Here is a 12,179-nt window from a genome sequence, read left to right as displayed (position 1 = left end):
TCTTTCCCCCCCCCCCCAAAATGTAACAGTGTAATGTGGGCTAGGTAACATGAGGGAGATTGCTAGACTAATGAGGGAGAGAGGGAGATTGCTGCTATATCAGGGAGTCTCCTGCAGAATGCAGGAGGAGAGGTAACTGATGTAACAGTGTAATGTGGGCTAGGTGACCATGAGGGAGATTGCTAGACTAATGAGGGAGAGAAGGAGATTGCTGTTATTTCAGGGAGTCTCCTGCAGAATGCAGGAGGGTAGGCAGCTATGATTTATTCAAATGTACTGTTGTGATAGTCTCTCCTCCCATTTCTTTCTATTTACGTCTCTGTCACCTCCCTGCCACCTGGTGTCTTATTTCCTCACTAATGCCTGCACATTTTTATTCCTCCTCCCTATGTCCTGTTTTTCTCTATCCCCCACCCTACAGCGTCTCTCTGTCCCCTCCCTACTGCACTGGGTCTCTCCATCCCCTCCCTTCCTACCACCTTCTCTTATCCCCTCCCTATGTCTCTATATTTCCTCCCTGCCACCCTGGGTCTCTCTATCCCTTTCCTACTACCCTGTCTGTCTCTATCCCCTCCCTATGTCTCTATAGCCCCTCCCTACAGCCCTGGGTCTCTCTATCCCCTCCCTCCCTACCTCCATGCATCTCTCTATCCCCTCCCTATGTCTCTATATCCCCTCCCTACCATCCTGGGTCTCTCTATCTCTACCCTACTACCCTGTATGTCTCTATCCTCTCCCTAGGTCTCTCTATCCCCTCCCTTCTGCCCTGTGCCTCACTATCCCCTCCCTACCGCCCTGTGCCTCACTATCCCCTCCCTACCGCCCTGTGCATCACTATCCCCTCCTACCACCCTGTGACTCACTATCCCCTCCTACCGCCCTGTGTCTCACTATCCCCTCCTACCGCCCTGTGACTCACTATCCCCTCCTACCACCCTGTGCCTCACTATCCCCTCCTACCGCCCTGTGACTCACTATCCCCTCCTACCACCCTGTGCCTCACTATCCCCTCCTACCGCCCTGTGCCTCACTATCCCCTCCCTACAGCCCTTCTTCTCTCTATGCCCTCCTTACCACTTCGTGTTTCACCTCTCTACCTTCCTATATCTTATTAGCACCCCCAAAAACCAATGACTATTTCACAGTGTAGTGGTGAAGGAGTGAGCCTGTTGTGCTGGGTATTGTGTATATTTTTATATGTGGGGGCATGTTTTTTCTTTTTCTAATGGGTGTGTGGCCCTTTCAAGACATTATTATGGGAAACGTATATGTCATGGCCTACATAATTGCCCCCCCCCCCCACACACACACCATCGCTAATTAACCACTTCTCCGGTCATCCAGCGATGGTGTGTGTGTGTGTGTGGGGGGGATGGACACTGTATGAGTGCACAGTGTGCGCTCGCCATGCTTAGGGCACGGTGCAGCACCACACTTGGCCCACTATTATACTCTATGTCCACTGGAAAAGTAAAGTACAGTATGAACCGTTGACCTGCTCCAAAAAAGTGAAAAACCGATGTTGACCATGTGACCATCGATCACACGCCCTTCAACTAAGTGTTTCCTTGCAGCTAATCGGATACCATGTGTAACGTTGCAAAATAAGTTTGGGCAGCAATTGCATTATTTGTAGAAAAAATACTTAGTTGTATATAAACTGAACCCCAAGAAGACATCTAATGAGGGTTTTCCAGTTGTAAAAATAAATATAAAGAACGTTTTTTTTCACAGTAAAAATTTTTTTTACAAATTAAAAAGGTAATGCAGTATATATTAGGGTTGGGTTACACCCCCCTCCCCCCACATATACTGTTAAAGAATTGTTATTGCTTGCAAAAGAAAAATATTTTTGGCCTGATTCAGACCGGTTTGATATGCTGCATATGTTGGCAGCCTAGCGAACAGGTAAACACAGCCTGGCTGAATGACCGCCGTCCCCATCCCCACCTGGTCGCGGGAATCCCCTCACTAGCACGCAAGGTGATGTGTACGCTAACATCAGCTCAGATGCATTTTATTCCCATTCGCTAATAAAAAGTCGGACAAGACCAGCTTTTATTGTGGCTGCAGATGGCCTAATTAGGGGCGGGCACTGGCGTCATCAGCCCGCCCCAAGCAGGCATCTACATGTCTGGAGGGGTATGAATAGCCGCTTTATGGGCCCCACCCGTGCTTCCTCCCCCTCACTGAACAAATACTCAAACAGGGGGATGGGCACATGCACAGACCCCCACCATCAGCAGGGGGACAGAATTTTGGCATGCTACGAGCAGACCTGAATCACCCCCTTGTCCTTTCTATTTAAATCTCCTTATATTTGGCTACATCTGTCACTCAAAGTGGGTGTCTGTGTCTATAACGCTCTGTTCCTGGACTTTCCTCTTAATGTGTGATTGCCTTCATCTGTGCTGAACACCTTTCTGAGAAATTAACCTGTTTAAAACAGGTGATGGCAATCATACATTAAGGGGAAGTCTAGAAACAGAGCATTGTGTCCCTCCTGGAGTGGGTGATGTTGGGAGGTATGTGACAGAGAACCAGCCCAGTGAGCCCACAGACAGTGCCAGACACCCACTGCCTTCCCATGTTGCCCAGCACTGCTACTCCACAGCCACCAGGTGAGCGCCCCCCTCCCGCGATTTGCGGCAAAACCTCCCCCCGCGCGCCCCCCCCCCTCCCGCGAATCGCGGCAAAAACACCCGCTCCCCCGCGACCCCCCCAACCGCGATTCGCAGCAAAAACACCCCCGCGACCCCCCCTCCCGCGATTCGCTGCAAAAAGAACCCCCCCACGACCCCTCCCGCAATTCGCTGCATAACCACCACCCCGCGACCCCCCCTCCCGCGAATCGCGGCAAACCCTCCCCCGTGACCCCCCCCGATTCGCGGAAAAAACACCCCCCCGCGACCTCCCTCCCGCGATTCGCGGCAAAAAGAACCCCCCCGCGACCCCCCTTGCACGATTGGCGGCACCCCCCCTGCGACCCCCCTCCCGCGATTCGCGGCACCCCCCCCCCCCCCCGCAATTCGCAGCAGCCCCAGGATTAAATGGCACATGCAAAACACTGACATGGCTATGGTCGACAATGAAAAAGGTTTATTTATTTATTTTTAATTTTTTTAATTTTTTCATATTCATTGTCATGTGTCGACATGGACACCAATGAAGTGGCACACTTATGTCAACATTTACATGTATTGACCTTTTCTGTGTTGATTTTTTTCTTGTGGCGATTCGCGTAAACACCCCCCCGCAACCCCCCTCCCGCGATTAGCGGCACCCCCCGTGACCCCCCACCTCCCGCAATTTGCGGCAACCCCCCACCGGAACCCCTGTGAATCCCGCGATTCGCGGCACCCACCCCCGCGACCCCCCCCCTCCCGCAATTCGCGGCACCCCCCCGTGATTCGCGGCAGCTCCAGAATTAAATTGCACATGGAAAACACTGACATGGCTATGGTCGACAATGAAAAAGGTTGACATGAGTTTTTGAAGTTTTTTTGTCATTTTTTGAATATTTTCATATTCATTGTCATGTGTCGACATGGACAACAATGAAGTGCCACACTTATGTCAACATTTACATGTGTTGACCTTTCTGTGTTGATTTTTTTCTTGTGGCGATTCGCGTCACACCCCCCGCAACCCCCCCTCCGGCGATTCGCGGCACCCCCCCCGCGACCCCCCCCCCTCCCGCAATTCGCGGCAACCCCCCACCGGAACCCCCATGAACCCCGCTCTCCCGCGATTCGCGGCACCCACCCCCAGCAACCCCCCCTCCCGCAAATCGCTGCACCCCCCGCGATTCGCGGCAGCCCCAGGATTAAATGGCACATGCAAAACACTGGCACGGCTATGGTCGACAATGAAAAAGGTTGACATGAGTTTTTGAAGATTTATTTCATTTTTTGAATGTTTTCATATTCATTGTCATGTGTCAACATGGACACCAATGAAGTGGCACACTTATGTCAACATTTACATGTGTTGACCTTTCTGTGTTGATTTTTTCTTGTGGCGATTCGCGTCACACCCCCCCGCAACCCCCCCTCCCGCGATTCGCGGCACCCCCCGTGACCCCCCACCTCCCGCAATTCGCGGCAACCCCCCACCGGAACCCCTGTAAACCCCGCCCTCCCGCGATTCGCGGCACCCAACCCCGCGACCCCCCATCCCACAATTCGCGGCACCCCCGTGATTCGCGGCAGCTCCAGCATTAAATTGCACATGGAAAACACTGACATGGCTATGGTCGACAATGAAAAAGGTTGACATGAGTTTTTGAAGTTTTTTTTTTCATTTTTTGAATATTTTCATATTCATTCTCATGTGTCGACATGGACACCAATGAAGTGCCACACTTATGTCAACATTTACATGTGTTGACCTTTCTGTGTTGATTTTTTCTTGTGGCGATTTGCGTCACACCCCCCCCCCCCCACAACCCCCACTCCCGCGATTCACGGCACACACACACACACCACCCCCACGATTCTCGGCACCCCACCCCATGACCCCCCCTCCCGTGATTCACGGCACACCCCCGCGACCCCCCCTCCCATGATTCGCCGTAACCCCCCCTCCCGCGATTCGCGGCACCCACCCCCGCGACCCCCCCTCCCGCAATTCGCGGCACCCCCGCGCGATTCGCGGCAGCTCCAGAATTAAATTGCACATTGAAAACAATGACATGGCTATGGTCGACAATGAAAAAGGTTGACATGAGTTTTTGAAGTTTTTTTTTTCATTTTTTGAATGTTTTCATATTCATTCTCATGTGTCGACATGGACACCAATGAAGTGCCACACTTATGTCAACATTTACATGTGTTGACCTTTCTGTGTTGATTTTTTCTTTTGGCGATTCGCGTCACACCCCCCCCACCCCCCCGCAACCCCCACTCCCGCGATTCACGGCACACACACACACCCCCGCGATTCTCGGCACCCCACCCCGTGACCCCCCCTCCCGTGATTCACGGCACACCCCCCGCGACCCCCCCTACCATGATTCGCCGCAACCCCCGCCCCCGTAACCCCCCTCCCGCGATTTGCGGCAACCCACCCCGCGACCCCCCTCCCGCGATTCTCTGCAATCCCTCCCCTCCCGCGATTCGCAGCATCCACCCCCCCTCCTGCAATTCGCGGCACCCCCCGCGACCCCCCCTCCTGCAATTCGCGGCACCCTCCGCGACCCCCCCTCCCGCGATTCGCGGACACCTAAGTTGCAATACAGGCATCTTTCATACAATTCTAACCATATTTCTCATATACAAACGTTCACAAATTAAGGGGGCGCAGCCCCTTACGACGGTGTGAAGAGCGCCCGTAGGGCGCGATGAATCACCTAGTCTCCTATATATTTGGCTACATCTGTCACTCAAAGTGGGTGTCTGTGTCTATAACGCTCTGTTCCTGGACTTTCCTCTTAATGTGTGATTGCCTTCATCTGTGCTGAACACCTTTCTGAGAAATTAACCTGTTTAAAACAGGTGATGGCAATCATACATTAAGGGGAAGTCTAGAAACAGAGCATTGTGTCCCTCCTGGAGAGGGTGATGTTGGGAGGTATGTGACAGAGAACCAGCCCAGTGAGCCCACAGACAGTGCCAGACACCCACTGCCTTCCCATGTTGCCCAGCACTGCTACTCCACAGCCACCAGGTGAGCGCCCCCCTCCCGCGATTTGCGGCAAAACCTCCCCCCCGCGCCCCCCCCCCTCCCGCGATTCGCGGCAAAAACACCCGCTCCCCCGCGACCCCCCCAACCGCGATTCGCAGCAAAAACACCCCCGCGACCCCCCCTCCCGCGATTCGCTGCAAAAAGAACCCCCCCACGACCCCTCCCGCAATTCGCTGCATAACCACCACCCCGCGACCCCCCCTCCCGCGAATCGCGGCAAACCCTCCCCCGTGACCCCCCCCGATTCGCGGAAAAAACACCCCCCCCGCGACCTCCCTCCCGCGATTCGCGGCAAAAAGAACCCCCCGCGACCCCCCCTTGCACGATTGGCGGCACCCCCCCTGCGACCCCCCTCCCGCGATTCGCGGCACCCCCCCCCCCCCCGCAATTCGCAGCAGCCCCAGGATTAAATGGCACATGCAAAACACTGACATGGCTATGGTCGACAATGAAAAAGGTTTATTTATTTATTTTTAATTTTTTTAATTTTTTCATATTCATTGTCATGTGTCGACATGGACACCAATGAAGTGGCACACTTATGTCAACATTTACATGTATTGACCTTTCTGTGTTGATTTTTTTCTTGTGGCGATTCGCGTAAACACCCCCCCGCAACCCCCCCTCCCGCGATTAGCGGCACCCCCCGTGACCCCCCACCTCCCGCAATTTGCGGCAACCCCCCACCGGAACCCCTGTGAATCCCGCGATTCGCGGCACCCACCCCCGCGACCCCCCCCCCCTCCCGCAATTCGCGGGCACCCCCCCGTGATTCGCGGCAGCTCCAGAATTAAATTGCACATGGAAAACACTGACATGGCTATGGTCGACAATGAAAAAGGTTGACATGAGTTTTTGAAGTTTTTTTGTCTTTTTTTGAATATTTTCATATTCATTCTCATGTGTCGACATGGACACCAATGAAGTGCCACACTTATGTCAACATTTACATGTGTTGACCTTTCTGTGTTGATTTTTTTCTTGTGGCGATTCGCGTCACACCCCCCGCAACCCCCCCTCCGGCGATTCGCGGCACCCCCCCCGTGACCCCCCCCCCTCCCGCAATTCGCGGCAACCCCCCACCGGAACCCCCATGAACCCCGCTCTCCCGCGATTCGCGGCACCCACCCCCAGCAACCCCCCCCTCCCGCAAATCGCTGCACCCCCCGCGATTCGCGGCAGCCCCAGGATTAAATGGCACATGCAAAACACTGGCACGGCTATGGTCGACAATGAAAAAGGTTGACATGAGTTTTTGAAGATTTATTTTATTTTTTGAATGTTTTCATATTCATTGTCATGTGTCAACATGGACACCAATGAAGTGGCACACTTATGTCAACATTTACATGTGTTGACCTTTCTGTGTTGATTTTTTCTTGTGGCGATTCGCGTCACACCCCCCCGCAACCCCCCCTCCCGCGATTCGCGGCACCCCCCGTGACCCCCCACCTCCCGCAATTCGCGGCAACCCCCCACCGGAACCCCTGTAAACCCCGCCCTCCCGCGATTCGCGGCACCCAACCCCGCGACCCACCCCTCCCGCAATTCGCGGCACCCCCCGTGATTCGCGGCAGCTCCAGCATTAAATTGCACATGGAAAACACTGACATGGCTATGGTCGACAATGAAAAAGGTTGACATGAGTTTTTGAAGTTTTTTTTTTCATTTTTTGAATATTTTCATATTCATTCTCATGTGTCGACATGGACACCAATGAAGTGCCACACTTATGTCAACATTTACATGTGTTGACCTTTCTGTGTTGATTTTTTCTTTTGGCGATTCGCGTCACACCCCCCCCACCCCCCGCAACCCCCACTCCCGCGATTCACGGCACACACACACACCCCCGCGATTCTCGGCACCCCACCCCGTGACCCCCCCTCCCGTGATTCACGGCACACCCCCCGCGACCCCCCCTACCATGATTCGCCGCAACCCCTGCCCCCGTAACCCCCCTCCCGCGATTTGCGGCAACCCACCCCGCGACCCCCCTCCCGCGATTCTCTGCAATCCCTCCCCTCCCACGATTCGCAGCATCCACCCCCCCTCCTGCAATTCGCGGCACCCCCCGCGACCCCCCCTCCTGCAATTCGCAGCACCCTCCGCGACCCCCCCTCCCGCGATTCGCGGACACCTAAGTTGCAATACAGGCATCTTTCATACAATTCTAACCATATTTCTCATATACAAACGTTCACAAATTAAGGGGGCGCAGCCCCTTACGACGGTGTGAAGAGCGCCCGTAGGGCGCGATGAATCACCTAGTTTTTAATAAATACATTTAAATATGAAATAATTATCCTCTTTTTTTTTTTCCAAAATTGAATTTAATAATAGTTCAAAGTGTACACACTAAAAGATTAAAGAGACACGCCTGAATTATTTTACCGGACCCCGCCCCCTTGCAGCAAGGTCAGCTGCAATTACCAGGAGGGGACCATAGGTTCCTGGTGAGGAACCTATGGGAAAAAGGGATCCCTAAAGGATCAACTAGACCTTTCGAGGTTCCCCCAGAGTAACACTTTGCTGATCCTCCTGTTGAGACAGCAATCCAGTGAAGCTAAGTGGATCCTGACTGATATTGATTATCGCATCATAGAAGTCTAATAAATGTCACTGCATTTTACTTCAATCTCCTGTCTTCTTATCATTCCACACATACTGTACAGATTAAAAAACACACATCGTATAGTGCGCGATTCACCTACTAAAGCAATAGTTCAATAGTTCACAGTGTGTTATAGTATTAAGAGTTATAATAACCTAGATGTGAATTTCACCCTCAGTGTGTGGTATCCCCATGACTGCACCCTAAAATCATTTAGTGGAAAAAAAATATATTCTTTCTGGTTTTAACAAAATTCTCCAGTCTTAAAAAAACAACAAAACCTGCATGTAAAGGTCAGAGTCATCGCTGCTTTCCTATCTTGTACTTTTACTTGGTGTTGTGGCAGATATGTTCAAGAACAGCAGCTTAACTCCTGTTTTAAAAAATAAAGCTAATTATGGCTTAATCAATAGCAGAGTAGAATCCCAGTAATATTGTTGTGTCTGCTGCAAGTAATTGTACTTCTGTACAGTCTACTACAGATGCTCAAGAAGAAAGAAGGGGTACGAAAAGACACCTCAACTACAAACAGTATTTCAAGCATTGGCGAGGAAAATTTCATGACAAATAAATGTAAAATTGCCAACATGCCATAAACTCACCATCGGGTATCCCCCTGGTCCCACCTGTCTGCTGATACACTTAAATAGAACTTATATATATAACCTTATCTAAAACTTAACTTAAAATAAAGACACGACACAAGTGCTGGCGTTTCAAAACAGAATGTCAAACTTATTTGACAAATTAAACTAAGACTATGAATGGTGGCGGCGCCAAAGAACGGTCATTATAGGAAGGTGGGGTTAAAGATCACTACATCATACATACAACGCTGGATGCCACTCTCCCTGGTCAGCCACCAGGCCTGGTGGTGACGGCCATCCCCCGGGCAGAAGCGTGGCCCATGACAATCGTTGTCGAGGGAGAGTGTACCCCACTACCTACACACATACAGAGTTCTTAAAGCATGACCGTTCTTTACCGCCGCCGAAGAGGAAAAGAAAAACAGGGAAGGGTGGGTGGGGCTTCTTGGACAGGGGCAGATCACTCTAAACTCGTGATCATTCCTACCCTGCTTAGACCCTCCCCCCTGCTCTGATAGGCCTTGTGCCCATCCTCATTATCATAGCCATGTGACCAACAGCAGAGTTTAGCCTGTGAGAACCCTTAGTGGTTTATGTCACTTCAGGCTTAATCAGCCTTCTGTGTTTCTTACTTCACATAAACAACATGCCATACTTCACAGAGGCAAGGGAAGACCCTTGTTTGTGCGAGACGGCTCTTCTACTACTGTTTCATTCAATGAAAACCTGTCTCAAAATCCAAGGCCAGTCAAGCATCTTCTGTAATCTTGCATTCAACCCCTTCTCTGAGTAGGCAAATCAGTGCACAAAAATAACTACAATTTCACAAATTTCTGAGGAAAGTCTAAAAATACACCTCTTGTGCAGAATAATATATATGCAACATTTGCCAAGGCATCTGTACTATTTGTGAGGTATAAGACCAGCAATGTCCTCCACCAACACTTCATTAACCTCTTCATTAATGATCAGAGATAGTCTTTCAGCTATTCGCTAGTGCTAACTGATCCCCCCAATCCAGGGCCGGTGCTAGCCACCGGAGCACCCCAGGCCGGGGGTCGCCCCGGCGCCCACTGTCGCGCTGTTACCGGGGGGAAGGTAAGGGGGGGGTGGATGATGCGGGAGCGGTGCGGCGGCAGCCGCCGAGTTTGCTGGGGGTGGGAGGGAAGCAGCTCACCTGCCGGTTGCCGTGTCTCTCCACAGCGGCGTTGGGCGGGTGGGTTGTCAGAAGTGACAGGGGGAGAGTGTGATGCATCGGCAGCCGATGAGGTTGCTGGGAACCCCCCCCCATCCCAGCTCCGGACTACCGTCCTCCAGTGGCCGGCGCCCTAGGCAAATGCCTAGAGCTGGCTAGTGGTGGCGCCGGCCCTGCCCCAATCCAGGATTCCCAATAAGAATCCTTCTGCATTAGAACTGACTCCTCATCCCAGAAGGGGATCAAGAAGACAAGTAGTAGGGACATGTACACTTGCACTTGGGGGGAAGGGAGTATGGAGACACACTGAGTTTTGGCAGGTGGGGCCAATGACACAAAGAATGGTTGGTGGCGAAGAATCTGTAAATTAAGACAGATGTGTTAGAGCAAGTTTGCTTGCAAAACATTTGCAACAGGGAGCACAGCTTCCGGTACATCCCTTACAGTCTGCAACCAATAAGCATTGGTTGGACCGCATCTAGAATACAGAGTACAATTCTGGGCCCGCACTATGGCCCTTATTCAGATCTGATCGCAGTACAAATTTGTTCTCCAAATAGGCAAAACCATGTGCACTGCAGGTGGAGCAGATGTAACATGTATAGAGAGAGAGAGTTAGATTTTGGGGGAGTTATTTTGTTTCTGTGCAGGGTAAATACTGGCTGCATTATTTTTACACTGCAATTTAGATTTCAGTTTCAACACACCCCACCCAAATTTAACTCTCTCTGCACATGTTACATCTGCCCCACCTGCAGTGCACATGGTTTTGCCCATTTTGAGAACACATTTGTACTGCCCTCAGATCTGAATAAGGGCCTATGAAAAGGACATCCTAGAACTGGAAAAAGTCCAAAGAAGAGCAACAAAGCTAATAAAGGGATTGGAGAATTTAAGATATGAAGACAGATTGAACAAATTGGGATTATTTACGATAGAAAAAAAGAGATATTTAAGGAGAGACATGCTAAACATGTATAAATATATCAGGGGCCAATATAAGGAACTGTCTGGCAACCTTTTCACTTTGAGGAAGGAGTCTAGGACATGTGGGCATGAGTTTTGATTAGAGGACATAAGATTTCTTATCCTTAGAAGGAAAAACTTTCTTTTATTATTATTATTGAAGCACAAGCATACAAAAGTACACAAGTGTATTTCAAGAGTTACAAAAAACTACAATGAAATACTGTGGTATAGAGCTTAATACAATATAATGGGTACTTATATGTTAGTTGGGCGCCCACTATAGTTAGTACGCTTATACCCCCACTATCCATATCGGCATGGAGTTGATTTTATATACAGATGGAGCGTGTGTCTTCTGCAGATCCTTTCTGCTGGCGAGCGCCGGCGATAGAGACTGGGACGCACGTGCGTCTCACACGCACGCGCGTCCCAGTCTCTCGGTGGTGGCACTGCGGGTCCCTACCCGTCTCCGCTTCAGGGAGACGGGCAGGATTAGGGGGGCCGACAGGGCAGCGAGAGGCACCGGGGGAGGCGGCGGGGACCCAGGACAAGGTCCGTTCCCACGGGGCCCGCGTGCGTCTCGTGTGCGCGCGCCCCTGGCGGGAGCAGGACGCTGGCGGGGGCTGGCGATAGATTAGACAAGCTCCATCTGTAGTGCGACGAGCGCAGCAAGCCACCGAGCCCGAAGTGTGGCGAGCGTAGCGAGCCCCGCGCGGGGACACGGAAAACTAAACAAATAGCCTAGTGGGCTCCCAACTAACATATAAGTACCATATAGGGGGAAATTTACTAAAAGAAATTTGTAAAAAAATAGGTGTATTTGTATCCAGAAATACACTTATTTTTGACATTTACTATCCCGAAAATATGGCAATTCGTATTCGTATTGATGTGCTATCAATACGAATACGAATTGCCGTATTTTCAGGATAGTAAATGTCAAAACTAAGTGTATTTTTAAATACAAATACACCTATTTTTTACAAATTTCCTTTAGTAAATTTCCCCCATAATGTCTTATCATCATTGCGTATAGATTTAAATATGACTACATGGATATAAAAAATTGTACATGTAATGTGTAAACATCATTGTCAAAGAATTACACTCAAAGGTACAATAATGATGA

The sequence above is a fragment of the Crinia signifera genome, chromosome 12 (assembly GCF_055691185.1).
Source record: "Crinia signifera chromosome 12, ASM5569118v1, whole genome shotgun sequence".
NCBI lineage: Eukaryota > Metazoa > Chordata > Amphibia > Anura > Myobatrachidae > Crinia > Crinia signifera.
This window is presented reverse-complemented; position numbering follows the sequence as displayed.